At 42.8% G+C, this 14,347-nt stretch overlaps 1 protein-coding gene and 1 long non-coding RNA gene across 5 annotated transcripts in view; one reads left to right on the forward strand and one right to left on the reverse strand.

Moving 5' to 3' along the window:
• LOC126864191 (one cut domain family member 2-like) overlaps positions 1-14,347 on the forward strand; it is an 86,409-nt gene that overhangs the window by 16,582 nt on the left and 55,480 nt on the right. The window lies entirely within an intron of this gene.
• LOC126864196 (uncharacterized) lies at positions 1,081-3,556 on the reverse strand. Its single transcript, XR_007689094.1, has 2 exons — positions 3,302-3,556; positions 1,081-1,556 (listed from the first exon to the last, which is right to left on the reverse strand). It is a non-coding gene; the product is annotated as an uncharacterized LOC126864196 (long non-coding RNA).

Consider the following 14,347-nt stretch of genomic DNA (forward strand, 5'->3'; position numbering starts at 1 on the left):
AGATTATTGGTCGAAATCGCGAAAATTTTACTCCGATGTCCAATCACCTCTGAAACTTGGCAATTATTCGCAAAATCTTGTCCTCCTAAATATTTTTAATAAATCTAAAAGCTAGATAAACGATTACATCCTTAGCGTAGCCATTTTAAAGCCCCTTTAGACTTATCATTCAGCCATCTTAATAGTAGATTCTCGCGAATGCTTGATCCAGCGTTTTATCGGCTATTGATATCTTACGTCTCGTCGCGTCGCGTGAAATCGTGGGTGAAAGCTTTTGGGGAACCAAGGCATATCGTTCTCATCCTTTTCTTTTTATTTTTATTGCCTTTCCTTTTTTACTCGACATATGTATCATTCATACAGATTTTTCGGTCTAATCGATATTTCAAACGATCCTTGTCGCGTATAATCTCAGGCTAACCATTTAATAATTCCGTAGCTGATAAATTGGGTCGTGAATTTTCGTTCTCTGAAAAACAGGCTAAGAATCAAACGAATGCTGTCCCGTTAGAAATTAACCAGTGTTATTTGGGTTTAGAACGAGCTGTCTGTTCGCTTTCGAATATCAATTAAGGATACATAGATTTCTATATTCTAAATTTTATAATACATGTAACATTATTCATTTTTTCAATGAACCTATTATTCCTTGTAATTCATTTTAGCTATTGAAAACGTTAAAACTTTCATTTCATCGTATCTCACGATAAATATAAATGTTCCAAAAATTGTACAGGGTTTAGTATTCCGATAGTCTGTGCATGATAAAGGTGAAAATACATACAGATACAACCGTCCAAAAATGTTAGGATGGTAATTGTTTCGGTTTCTAAATTGGAAAAAATTAAATATATAATAAAGATATAAAGATATGGGTATTTGCACGATAAAGAAAGTATATATACGCTTCTATTATATTAATGTTTTTATTAAAACATGCGTACAATTAAAAATTCGCAACGTACACGAGATGTCAAGGTACTACAGAAGGTTGTACAGAAAAGGAGAACATTAAGATAAAGAGAAAAGCAAACTTCTAATTTCGAAAATATTTAAAATGACGGATGAATGATATATAACTTCCTTTTTTTTTTTTTTTTTTAAGGAAAGGGCATTATTTCATTTCCCTTATGAAATTATTTGTATCATTCACATTTTTATCATTATGGATGGAATCACTGTCAAAAATTACCGGAGTAACACGTCTTCGTCTCGTGGATCTAATAACGAGTTCGCTATAGCAAAAAATTGCACTTTTAACGTTCAAAATTTCCATAAATTTGCGACGAAAATTATATGATCGGCGAAAGGAAAGAAAGAAATCGAGATTATATTCCGTAGATTGAAATATGCGCCAAAAATTCAAATTCGGAGAGGGGAGCGCGCGATTTCAAGCGACAGAAGGAAAATCCGCGTTATCTGGCACAATTGAATTAATTAATCGGCCCCCGTTTTCTATCGATCTAGTCGTCATCGAGGCGTTGTGAATAATGCGAAGCTCCGTTGGGCGTGCAGTATTTTGATCCCGCGAATCGCTCGAGTTCTTCGGATCCTCCCTGAAAATATCGCAATCGATCATGCCCGCTGAAAATTCTGACTGGTAGCCGCCATCGATCGATCTTCGATCAATCCTCTACCTATTAACTACGACCTACCAACTTACGAAAAATTCCACCAAAGAGAATTCGACATACATTTTTACATTTACTGTTAACAAATTTAAATTTGCTGTCATCCTCGAATTTTTAAATGTCGATTGCATTCTCGTTTTGACAAAGGAAAAGATTTCAAGGAAATTTGAATATTTAAACAATTTTTTTAGCATATAATTGAAACGAGGAATATCGTATATCGATGGTGATTATAATATGATAACAATTAGCTAACGAAAGTTTCTAACGATGGAAACGTACAACTAGGTTAAAAGTCATTCAAAACGCAGTTTTAGCACTATAGTCTATAGCACTATTTAATTTACAATGTACGTGCCTCCATCGACCTTCATTTTTGAAATTTTATTTTATTTGTCCTTTATTTAATTAAAATCCGTTTGATTTATATGTTATTTACCGTTTCAATCAAAGTGAGAGCCTAAGATCTATCGCGATCTTTATCTTTACAAGTGAGCAAAATTCTAGTTGTAGGGGGTTATAAATCTCAATATACGAATATTATCATCGTCATTACCATCGCCATGGATTTAAATACTAATAATAAATCCATCTATACGATTCTCCACCTCCGCGTTTTGCAATTTAATCACCGATTCATCGTCTATGCCGTCATTTACTCCACTCAAAATCCAAATTCAGCTCCGTGCAACGACCGGCAACTAAAGAAATCTGGCAAAAAAAGAGCATCGTTCCCCGACGACTAATTCGAACTTTCATTTTTCCTCTGTCGTTGTAATAGAGAACGATGCCAAAGAAAAGCACAGAAAAGGGCGACTCGGGGATGGGTAGAATAAAATCAAACTACCGGATACGGGCTCAAAAATCCAGCCTTCTCGTCGCAATTCGCGGAAGGAACGAGTCGGAGCTCGCTTCGATTCGGCTTGTAAGAAAGAGCCGAACGAATGAGAAAGTCTAACGTGCTCTTCTACCCTGCCGAAGTTTAATTAGGTGCGCCTGCTGCCTCTGTGTGCTTTTGTGTGTGTGTGTGTATGTGTGTGTGTATTGCACGCGAGCCGATACACCACGGATTGCCAGTCTGTATCGAGGGAAATGGACGCTCGACCGGTGCGGTGGATACGCCGTCGGAAGAGGGTAGCCGGCTTAAAAGGACGGCTGCTGGGGGTGGCTCTCTCTGGCACACGTACGCACTGGTACACGTACATTACCGCGAAAAAGTTACTCCGATGACACACAAGCTTCGTTTCGTCTCGAGCTCGACGAATCAGCAGAGGTAGATTTGAAGTTTGTGTTTTTAACACTATAGCTAACAGAGTGACCAAACTGATCAGTTGATAATTGAAATTTGATAGATTTAGAAAGGTACATTTGGAGGGATTTGAATGATTTTTGAATAAATGTTTGTTTTCTTCCTTGAACTACGTACATTTTTAGTTTGACATCATTTTTCAAAAGCATCTGAACATTCGCTTATTGTAGACGAGATATATTTTAATTACGAGATTAGGGGTAAATCGAACTGCGATCTGTGCACATTTTGATAACGACACATTTCATACAAATGCATAAACGTTCTTAATCCAATTATTAATTAATAAATTATTATGAAAGTGAGCTAATTTCACTACATGCTAACATATCACTCTTTCCAAATCACCTCCAAATCTTACCCGCTGAACAAGCCTCGCCCGTTTGCTTCGCATCCGATAACCTTTTCTCCGTCGTATACGACCACCATAATCATCGTCGTCTCCCTATACGCGAACTTTTGGCCGGCAATGTACCAGCGCGCGTTCGAGTGGCTAGATTCAAATGGACTGGTGCACACGTGTGCATCGAGGATGTACGTGGGCGATGGGGTGGTCCGGAGGCGGAGGATCACAGAAATGGACCGTTGCCTCGAGCACGAGTCGCTGCTATGTCACGAGGAGGCGGAAGAGGAGGAGGAGGTGGGAGGCGGAAGAGGAGGAGGGGTGGGAGGCGGCAGCGGGGACGGAAGGGCTCGACTTTTGTACACGTCAGATTGAAATTTAGCGTAGGATTTGAATGAGGCGGCCGAAGAGTAGCGAGATTACCTTCCTCGTCCCGCTGCTTCGACGTGCCTCCTCGACGTTTTTCGTCCGACTTAGCCGTCGTTTCGACGCCGATCGATCCCTTGCCTTATACCACTCTCCCGATTCTCTATTTTCTCCATTTCCCCCCCCCCCCTTTTTTTTTACAGCTTCTATCCGCGGCTGTCGTATTTTTTTTATTTATCTTGGTGGAACGTTGGATTAGAGACAAGTCGTCATTGGGAGTTGGAGATTCGTTTCCTTTATTCGTCACCTTGTTGTTTCAGAGAATGGTGGAATTTCGTGAAACAGGGTATTTTGGTCAGGTTGGAGGTGGAAAGTTTCTTTTCCAACCAGTTTGTTAGGTGTTTTGTAGGGATAATTGGAGATATTTTACTTGGAAATAGAATATCCCATGTAAAAAAGATTAAGTCTGAATGGTTAGTTATTATGTTAAGTGCCACGTTATTTTAATGATTTCCACTTGTTAACCTTTTATTTATGATAAATATGACGATGCGCAAGATCCACGAAAGATACATGCAACGTTAGGCATATTATCCAAGTATCTGATATAAAATTCCAGTGTTTAACAGGCCGAAAAATCTCCGCGAGTTCATCGAACTGTTCACTGTATCTTGGAAAATCGCGCCTCGTGCGTTCCTCCTTTATTTACCAATCTCGTCAGACTCGACAGAAATTCGGTCAAATTTTTCCACTTCCACGACAGTCGCACAGAAATACTGTCAGCCGATCGTCAAGCCTTCCAATCGTAAGGTACCGATAAATCATATCGGTAGCGCTCCTTGAAAATATTCGCTCTGACTAATAATTAGTTGATTGCTAATGAAGTTAATTGCTATCGCACGCGGTTGCTACCCAATCCGAGCTCGCTACGAGATATCGTCGGGCATCGTTGACTAGTGTCAAACGCACGCCGCGAGCAACAATATCGTGCGCTGCTCACCATGCGACCGCGAAAATTCCAATGCCTTTCGCCCCTTTGTACCCTTTTTGCCGGTATGGCGATGCGAATACACGCGGAACAAATTTTTGGCATTTAGATAAACGGTCGTACGTTGAAATTCTTGTCTTCTCTCAACTGATTCGGCATTTTTCGATCGTTGAGGAGGAGTTAGTCTGAAGATGACAGTCTGCGCTCGAAGACGAGGACGCGATGTACATAAAGTATTTAAACATACATAAAAGATTGGTAATATTCTAACGTTAAAGTTCACCTTGCTTCTCTTCGTCTAAATGAAAAGATTCGTGAGAATGCACTATCCAAGAGGATGAACGCTCTCTAAGCGGCGCGACCGAAGATTTCGAGAGTTTCCTAAACTTTCCACGAAATTTCATCGGTGTCGCGACTCTTTTAAACTGCGCCAATTAACGCGGTGTGTTTCGAGGCAAAGTTTCGTCGCCCGTGAGAGAAGAGAAGGGGTGGAAGTAAAGAGTTTAAGCGGCCCTTAATTCGCGGGGTCGATTGTACGAAGGACGACGTGGGAATCAGGACGGATGTCTGGCGAAAAGTTTCGGCGGAGGGACACTTGTCTAATCAGATCAATTTTTCGATAATGAAGCGTTGTTCTCTTTTGTATCCGCCGGGGTGGACACTCCACGTGGGGTGGCGGATCGGAAATCGAGGTGGAACGCCTCGTCTCTGTTTTAAAATGTGTCTTGAAAGTCGTTAATGCCTTTAGAGCCTCTTCGTGTTTCCTAGATATCCGATGACCGATAGGGATGGGGGTTCTGACTAAGGGTAGCTCCGAGGATACGGAGTAGACGGAATTCCCTTTTGTCTTCTTCGTTTTCTAATTTTTACTAAATGCTGTAGAAACAGTTCTTTCATTTACCTTCACAAATGAACGAAGACATATACTATATCTATTTTCATGTAATCTCTCTTTGAAACTCGGTTGTAATTAGAGAGAGCGCAGTTTACACATTTTTATTAAACGCTTTATATCTCCTAAATATTAGGTTACAGCATATGAAGTGTTTGCTGTATCGATCTTTTATATCTCCTTTTCTATTAATATTTTCTTTTGTGCAACGATCAAGTCATGTTTTTAGTCAGATCGTAGTTCTATTTCGATGTAATTTATACATTAACAAACATTTTTGCAATATCGTAATTTAGAAGACACGGTATAGATACGAGTAAAATATTGTATAAGATTGTCTCGATCCATATCTTTCATACTTAAAAAACTTTCCACTTCAGAATCTTGTTTTTAGCTTAACGACCTCGAAAGTTTTCCCATTTTACAGATATTCCTCAAAGAACAAGCTTTCCTGTCTCAGTTTGACCATCAATGCCATTCTTACAAAAATTTCGACGAATTTTATTAAATTATGCTTGACGTAACATTTAAACTTTCTCTCTATATTTTTACCTTTCACTGGAACTGTAATCGCGGATGATTCCGTTCAATCGAAGAAAATAGCGGTATTCCCTCTCTCGGCGCGCATCTCTCTATAATACGAGGAACAAACGTCCCAGGGAAGATATCAGTGATTTTTCACGCAAAGGGGAGGCGACTTACCTCGCGGCCCACTAAATAAATGCGGTGGAAGCTCTTCGAATCAATCTTAAACCGTGCTCGCGGATTGCTTCGACGACGTTCGAGGGTTTAAGTGAGTTTGAACGACGCCCGCCCCCCTCCCCGAGTTCCCAACCCTTCCCTCGACTTTCGTAACCATGAACGCGGGTACGTGTGAAATATTATTGCGACATTTATCTCGCCGACACGGAGGCATTTCCGAGCAGAGATTCCAGGAGCGTAGAATTTTCTACAACGTGCCCCGGAATCTTCGATCAACTTCTTCGAGTATTTACGGAGATGGTAGAAACTTGAAAGGTGCACACCAAACGCATCTAGATTAAATCTATACGACATGCCCAACTTTTAAAGAAACATCCGTGGAAAAGATATTTTTTGATAATTCTTTGTTCGTCTGTGAAATTATATTAAGTTAAGAACAGGAAGTAACAGAACGTAGTTAACTGTTTTCAAGATTGGATGGGACGTTTTGTAAACGTCCTTTTACCAGCTTCGCCTATGCGTCTAAATAGATTAGCCACTATTTCGTACTATTCTTGGTTAATTATAATACAACTTTAAACAAAATTATCTTACCGTGTTAGAAATCTGGTTATTTTGTTCTACGCGATCATTCATTTTACAAGGAAGCGCTCCATTCAAACAGCCCGATACATTTCCCGCTATTTCGTCGGAACTTGGAAAATTGACAGTCGTTATTGGACACGTGGAAACGGATACTCGATAGGCGAGCAGGGTCGGTCGAATTATTTAGTTACGTTGATTACAGAATGGCCGCGTTAAGGTCCGTCGAAAATGCGCGCTGATTAGACGGCTTTGTTATCGACGTTTCGAACGCTCGATTAACTGCGCTTCGACGCTCGAAAAGTTCGCATCGTGAAAATTGCACGACGCCCAATTGCCCAGCTGCCTTTTTGGAAACTTCTTTATTTCTCTCTCCGTGTTCGATGTAACACCTTTGCTACTTCTCTCTCTGTCTCCCTCGATCGTCTGACGGATCAGCGAATTCAAAAGGATGAGTTTAATTTATCTATCTGATTATCGGTGCGATCATTCATTCAAGATCGATGTACTTCGTTCTATTATTTGCTAACCGCGAAATGAATTTTACTAAATTATGCACCACAAGCTGCAATTATGCAGTTTTTCGCGTGTCTTAATCATGAGCAGACGCCGATGTTGATTGACACTCTCGTTCGATTGATCAGTCTCGCGAATTCTCTATTTGGATCTTCGGAGACCAAGCGATAAAAGAACGATCGCTGTAAATTCGTTGAATTGGAAAGTTCCAAAGTGAAAAATTAATCGAAGCAGAAGATTCTACACGGAGATGTAAATATTTGAAATATAACTGAAGCGAGGATAAGGTTTCCAAAATAGAAAAGTTTGATTTTTATGGAGATCCTAAACTCACAAAATTTCAATTAACGTTGGTAGCAGAAACTTAATAGCTGAAATCAGACGAATCAACGCCATTGAAAATCGCCACTAGCTCGAAGAACTTAAAGAGGCAAATGGAAGGCAGAAGGAAATGATTCGTGGAGGCAGAGCTAGTATCGCGAGCGTAGGGTAGAAAATTCCGTGTAAGTAGGTAGAACCAAATAAGACAAAGTTATAGAGGGTTGAGTGGGGTGGTGTACGAGCTTGGGTTGACTGGGATGGTGCGATCTAACGGCGGCGACGTAGTTGCTTCTACCGAGTAGTTGTGTAACGGAGGCCACAGGGACGGCGACACGGACGATCGGAGGGTGCTGGCGGGGGTGGTGGTGCCTTTGTAACGGCGCGGGGCACCGTGCATGTAACGAGTTTCCAATAATGGCTCAGCTGCGTTACGCCATTGGCCGCTAGTTTCGTTGCCGGCACACAAGTCGAACCAAGAAACCTTACCGTCCACCCTGTCCCCTCGACAGCCCTCTCTGAATCTTCGATCTTTCGCGATTTCAGCACTTTGCACGACTTTTCGACCGTTCCCCTCTCCGTCTCTTTTATATTTTTCCTCTATATCGTGGCTGTAGGTCGTACTACGGCCGATCTCACTCTCGTTGACTCTCTTCCTCGTTGCACTCCCATTGTCTGTTTATTAAATTTGTTTAAACGAGCCAAGAATTTCAAGGAGAAGTTTCCTGTTAAACGTTCGATTTAAAACATCGATTCGGTCTGATTGGTGTTTTTCAGCGCCGAAGCGGCGATTCCTTCCAATTAGGAGTTATAATTTTTGTTCTGCAGTCGAGTTCCAGGATCCCGAGCCACCACCCCTCTTTTCATACTCGCTTCCTTTCAGACCTCGGCCACCCTCGACTCTTTCACCTGCCTTATTAGACGGCAGTCTTTTCTTTACTTGACGATTCTTCCCCGGCCGTTGCTTCTAACCGGCAATTTTCTTCCTCGATCTTTCAACCCCTTTTCGAACTAGCTTCGACGTAACTTCGGCGTCGATAGATCTTTTCCGCCCTCTCTCTCCTTCCTACCTTCATTTCACTGGCTATTCCTCCGTCTTTTCCTTCATCGAATTCCGTGGTTCGATTCAATCCACTATTTTCGTTTGTTGGCAATCTTTTCTTTCAGGATATTTCTCTCTCTCTCTCTCTCCTTCTCTACGTTCTATTTCGATCTTGACGAGTCGAACGTGTTCCTCTCGCGACTTAATTACCCCATTTCTTTCTTTCTACCAAGGATTCTCGTATTCTATGGAATTTTTCCGTTTCGGCTCTTTGATCCTTTTGTGTGTCGTTTCCTCCACCGCGACTTTCGTTGAGTTCCTGGACTAGTCTCCGCGCTCTCACTTCCGTTCTCCAGTTCCTGCTAGTTTGGATCTAGACACGCGCCGCAGAGAGTTACGGTTGTTTAAATGGTTCCACCGCTCCTCGATCGATTTTGTGACTCGAGTGCAAGGTACACACGCTGCTCTCTTAGCTTGGAGCAACTGGACGCAACGATGCGGCTAATTTTCGACAGCAGACCGGTCTTTGACTTCGACGTGAAATCGCCCTACACGGGTTGCCTTAATGTAGCGGTGTTCGGGAACGATCAGTCGTTTATAGTGACGTTGGTCGATTCTTACGTGAGATCATCGAAAGCGACCCCTTTGAAGTTGCTAAAGTATAACTTGTCGAGTAAATTCCGTAGAATTTTAACATAAAACTATTTTAATAGAGTTTTAAGACAATAACAAACTTATTGACAAACTATAGGTTATATAACTTTTCGTAAGATTGTAAAGGAACATTAGATTGTTCTAGCATGGGTTGGATGTAATGTGGGTGGAAAGAAATTTCTATGGAATCATCCGAGTAAAATTTATCGAGTATAGAATCATAACGTATATCGAACATTAAAAGAGAAATCTGGTCTACAACTGTTCCAACGAATTGCAAGGGAATTACAAAGGATTTTTTACTAAAATACGCTTCTTGAGCTTCGATTCCTCATAATTCCAGTGTCGAATCCAAAAAGTTAGCCTCAAAAAGCCATGCAATTGCATTACTGCATTTTCAACCTAAGAGACCGCTAATCGTTCTCTTCTAGCTTCAAAATCCCTCCCGAACCCAGCTGCGTCCGATGGACCGAAACGAGACCGCTCCGTCTCGAACGGAGAACAATGTTCCTCCGGTTTCCGCGGCTAGGAGCTTCTACTTTGTCGCCGCGGAACGTTCGGTCATTGATTTACGATGTTGATTTATTAACCAACCGCCTCTCTATTCCCTCCATCCGTCGCTGTGTTCTTCCTTGCCTCCACGTAACCATCGTAGTCTCGATGCTGGAGATCCACTGGTCTCGAAACGATCCTATCGTTTCGTTTCCTATCGGCGGTTACCATTACGCTATTATTTCGTTCCGTGCGGTAATTGCACGGTCATCGTGCAACATTCGACCGAGCGAAATTATCGGGGCTCGCACAATAAAGAAGAGGCCGAGGAGAGGGAGCTATAGCAGTAGACAGACCGTAGCAGAGATTACACGGTGAATAGAAGCTATCTGCTATCGCTGCTCGTCGCCGCTCCTAGTGTCTCCAACGAATAATATGTATACATATATATGGTTGGAAAGGCAATTACCGATCGCACAATGCCTTGATTCGTTGGTAGCCGAATCGTATGCGGGAAAGAAGCCGATGCAACCTCTCCATATCTTCGACGGTTTCCACGTCGATGGCGAAACGGCCTCGACAGACCCCGCTCTGGAACAATTCGAGGAACGTCTCCAGGAAACGATGAAACGGATTATCGACTCTCATCGTTGGTGGGTGGGTACTTGTCGCACGAAGGCAACCGCACGCGACAACAATAACAACAAGAATAAGAGAGGAAAGGACGGAGCAGAGCAGAGAGCAGTCAGGACGAAACGAACGAAATTCATGCATCCCAGGCTTTTAACGAGTACCGAGTGCCGTGGCTCGCTACGTACGGGATTTCTTGGCCGACTTTCACGGCTATTATAAGCTCGAGTATTTTCATTATACATTTTTTTTCTTCCTCTTTCTCTACGGCCACTTCGCATTGATACGCCTCCCTCTCTGTTCGCCGCTCCATCCTCGATGGATCCCTTTTCCACCCTACCGATACAGCGTCGCGGATCGACGTAACGATCCACTTATGGAAAATGCCACGGCAGAAGAAGAAAAGCTCTTGTCGCTTCTACTCGGACATCAGACCATCCCAATCACCTCCTCCTCCTCCTCCTCTCTCTCTCTCTCTCTCTCTCTGTCTCTCTCTCTCGCTTTCTCCTTTTACCTTACTGCTTCCTCTCTTTCCTCTCTCTCTCTCTCTCCTTCCATCTCCGCCGCATTCTCTATTCCGCCTTTTTTCGGAGAGAATCCTCTTAGTGCTCTGGTGGCTGGTCGTCCTCTATACTATCGAATACCGTCCCGGTTTATAAAATCGCGCCTGTCCTCTGCATTTACATAGATTGCCCACTTTGTTCTCCTTCTTCGACTTCTTACACCCTGCTGGTTGTTTTCGTTTCATTCCTTGATCGTGATAATTTTTTTTTCCGTGGTAAATGGTCGAAATTTGAGAATATAGCAGATATTATTTGAACTAATGTAATAGCATTTGGAATCGGGAAATCGTATTAAGTTGAAGTAAAAGGGCGAGGGTGTCGTTTCAACGATATTCTTCGTCTTGCGACTACGAATTATCTTTCTCCGATACATTTTTCCATCGAAACATGATGTGTTGATTGAGAAAGATAACAAGACAGAGAGAGAGAGAGGAGAGAGAGTTGGAGAGAGAAGCGAGGTAAAGAGAGACGGCAGCGTAGCCAGGCCGTCGTAACGGGAGCATCCGACCGCCAATTAATTAGCCAGTTAATTAAACATTTAGACGCCGCTGGCGGTCGCCTAAAATTTAATTCGGCCATTAATTAATGCAGCCGCGGCGCGCGGGCGGCGTTCGAACGGAGCAGCGACCAGCTCGACTGGGGTATAAGGGGGTGGTAACGGTGGGCGGTTGGGGGGATGGGAGGAGGACAAGCTGGAAAATGCATTATTACCGAGGCTTGGTTCTCAGGTATTCATATTTGGACAAAACCGATAGAGAGCTCGCGCTTATCGGTGAATTTTTCTAGCTGGAACGCTTAACGAGGAAGGGAGAGCTCCGATAACACCGTGTATCGGACGAAGGCCTACATAGGGGGCCGGTACGCCGAAGTGGGAAGGGTAGAAAAAAATATTAAGCGAATAAAAAGCGAAGGAAAAAGGAAAGGAAGAAAAGCGGGAAACAGGGAAAAAGAGTCAGAGAGTGGCAAACGAAAAAGAAGGAACTCATTAACGGGGTCCAAGCCGAGAGGGATTCGTTTCGTTTGGGGACGGTGGTTGGGGGGAGGGGCGGGAAGGTGGGGTGGAGGTGGGGGGACGACAAGCACATGTGCGCATAATGATCTCCGGCTATAGCCAGGTTATGTCGGCCGCGGGCCGAAAGGTTGCCTTTAATTAGCATAACTACCGCGTACCAACGTTAGCCAGAACGTAGCCTGGCCTAGCCGGCTGGTTGGCTGGCTCTGGCTCTCTGGCTCTGGTATGGTGGTAATATGCGCCCCGACTAGTCCTTGAGTTATTGCCTGATCAATAATCTATATGTAGCCAGCAACAGTAGCGTACACCGTACCGCTACACACCGTAGGGCGAACTACTACCGCCGCCACCGCCGTTTCTGTCCACGTAAAGCCGAGGCACCGTGCGCTCTCGCAGCCTCCGCGGCACTCTAAGCTTCTACCGATGAATATTGCAGCTGGGGTATCGCTCTTCGCCGATAAATCTTCCGCTCCTACCGTGCAAAACAAACGAACGGAATGAAAAAAAAATATATACATATTTGTATATATCCTATATGTATATCTATATACGTATATTGTATTACATAATGTGTGTGTGTGTGTGTGTGTGTACACGTGATGGAGAGTATATACATACGCGGTGTATAGTACCTACAAACATGATAGGAGGAAGTGAGAAAAAGGAATCGGGTAAGGGTTAGAGGACCAACAGAGAGGGTGGCCAAAAACAGAACTGGGCTAACTTCCGGTCCGCGACTGGAATAAGCATTAAGAGGTAGTAGGGATACACCGGCTCGTGTCCGTGTATACATATTACTTCCCACCCGTTTTCGCTCCTACGTTCGCAGTGGGAGCATAACAATGCTCTCTTTCTTTTTCCCTTTCTTTTTTCCTTTCTTTTTTTTTGCTGTTTTATTTCTGGCTCGGTTCCTCTCTTCCTCGCCTCCTGTCCTTCGTAGAAATGGAATGGAAAAATGCATCCAACCGCCACGCCGGTTGAATGTATCGCAGAATTTTTTCGGCCGGGTTATATCGGGACTCGCCGTCGATTTTTCTGCTCCTGGCAGCCTGCTCACTGGATGAAGATTACGTGCACTCGTAGGGGTGGGAGGGGATGGAAGAAGGTTTTCTGCTAGTTTACGTCCGGAACGGCTCGCGGAGACGGGTCGAATCGGTTGATGTTGCCGATTCTATTATGTATCAGCGTTCGTGGCAATACCCCCTGCTAAGATTTTCAATCGCATTGTTTAAATATTTGTTTGTTTAAATATTGGTATATTCTTTCTATACTTTATTCACAGAACTCTTCAAATCAGTAAATTTTACTGATAATAAACTTTCGGGAAAGAAAATTACAAGCGTTTTATCGTGTCTGATTCAAGAATTTATTTGTATCGACAGGTATACATTTGTTTGTATCGTTTGTATTGTTTGTATTGTTTGCAAATTATGTATGAAGAATTAGTAGAAAAATATTTTAACTAACTTATAAATCAAAGGAAAGCAAAAAGAAAAAAAGAGAAATTGAATCGAGTAATTAACAATGTACGGTAGATGTATTTTAGTATTAATAGTTAATGTATAATGTAAAATATTAATATTAGTACTTTTCATATAAACTTTCCGCGATTGTATTCGAGTCAGGTTACTTGGAACGCGATAGAATCAGTAGAAACGATCTACCCTGTCGACGATCGAAATCGCGACGCGACGGTGTGTTACGCGGATTATGGTCTGACCTATATCGGCTATTTCTACTTCCACTTAGCCCGGCAGTTTCGATATTCGGACGCCTAACTCGTAACGAAATACTGCTCCACTGTGTACTTACGCGAATTATCGTTATTGTAGTATTAATTTCTAGAACATCGTTAATATACTTCTACCGAGAAAGTCTGAACGAAGCTCGATACGCGGTGTAAACTTTTCATGTTTTCAGTCAAACGTAGTCGTACATTAAATAACAACTGTCTTTTTCGACTTTCAAGATATTTGAATCGAAAGAGAAGGAAAGGAAAGTGGGGAGATTCAGAAGTAACGTCGATTTTCGTGTCACCCTAGTTCGATATCGATTCGAACAGGAGCCGTTTCGCGAGCAAGCTCGTCAATTCGGTGTTCGACGTCACTCGAGCTCGTCAATTCGCGTCACCGTCCGCCGAAATCGATTCCATCGAGTCCGCGAGCCTCTTAATTACCACAATAATCATAAATAATGATTGCGACGCGAGTTACCGCTACACCATTCACGTGCTACTCCGGTATTTCAGTATTGACGCATGAAATACTAAAAACAGAGAATCGCGAAGACTCTGGCGGACAATAAAAT

This window comes from Bombus huntii, chromosome 3 (genome assembly GCF_024542735.1).
Source record: "Bombus huntii isolate Logan2020A chromosome 3, iyBomHunt1.1, whole genome shotgun sequence".
Classification (NCBI taxonomy): domain Eukaryota; kingdom Metazoa; phylum Arthropoda; class Insecta; order Hymenoptera; family Apidae; genus Bombus; species Bombus huntii.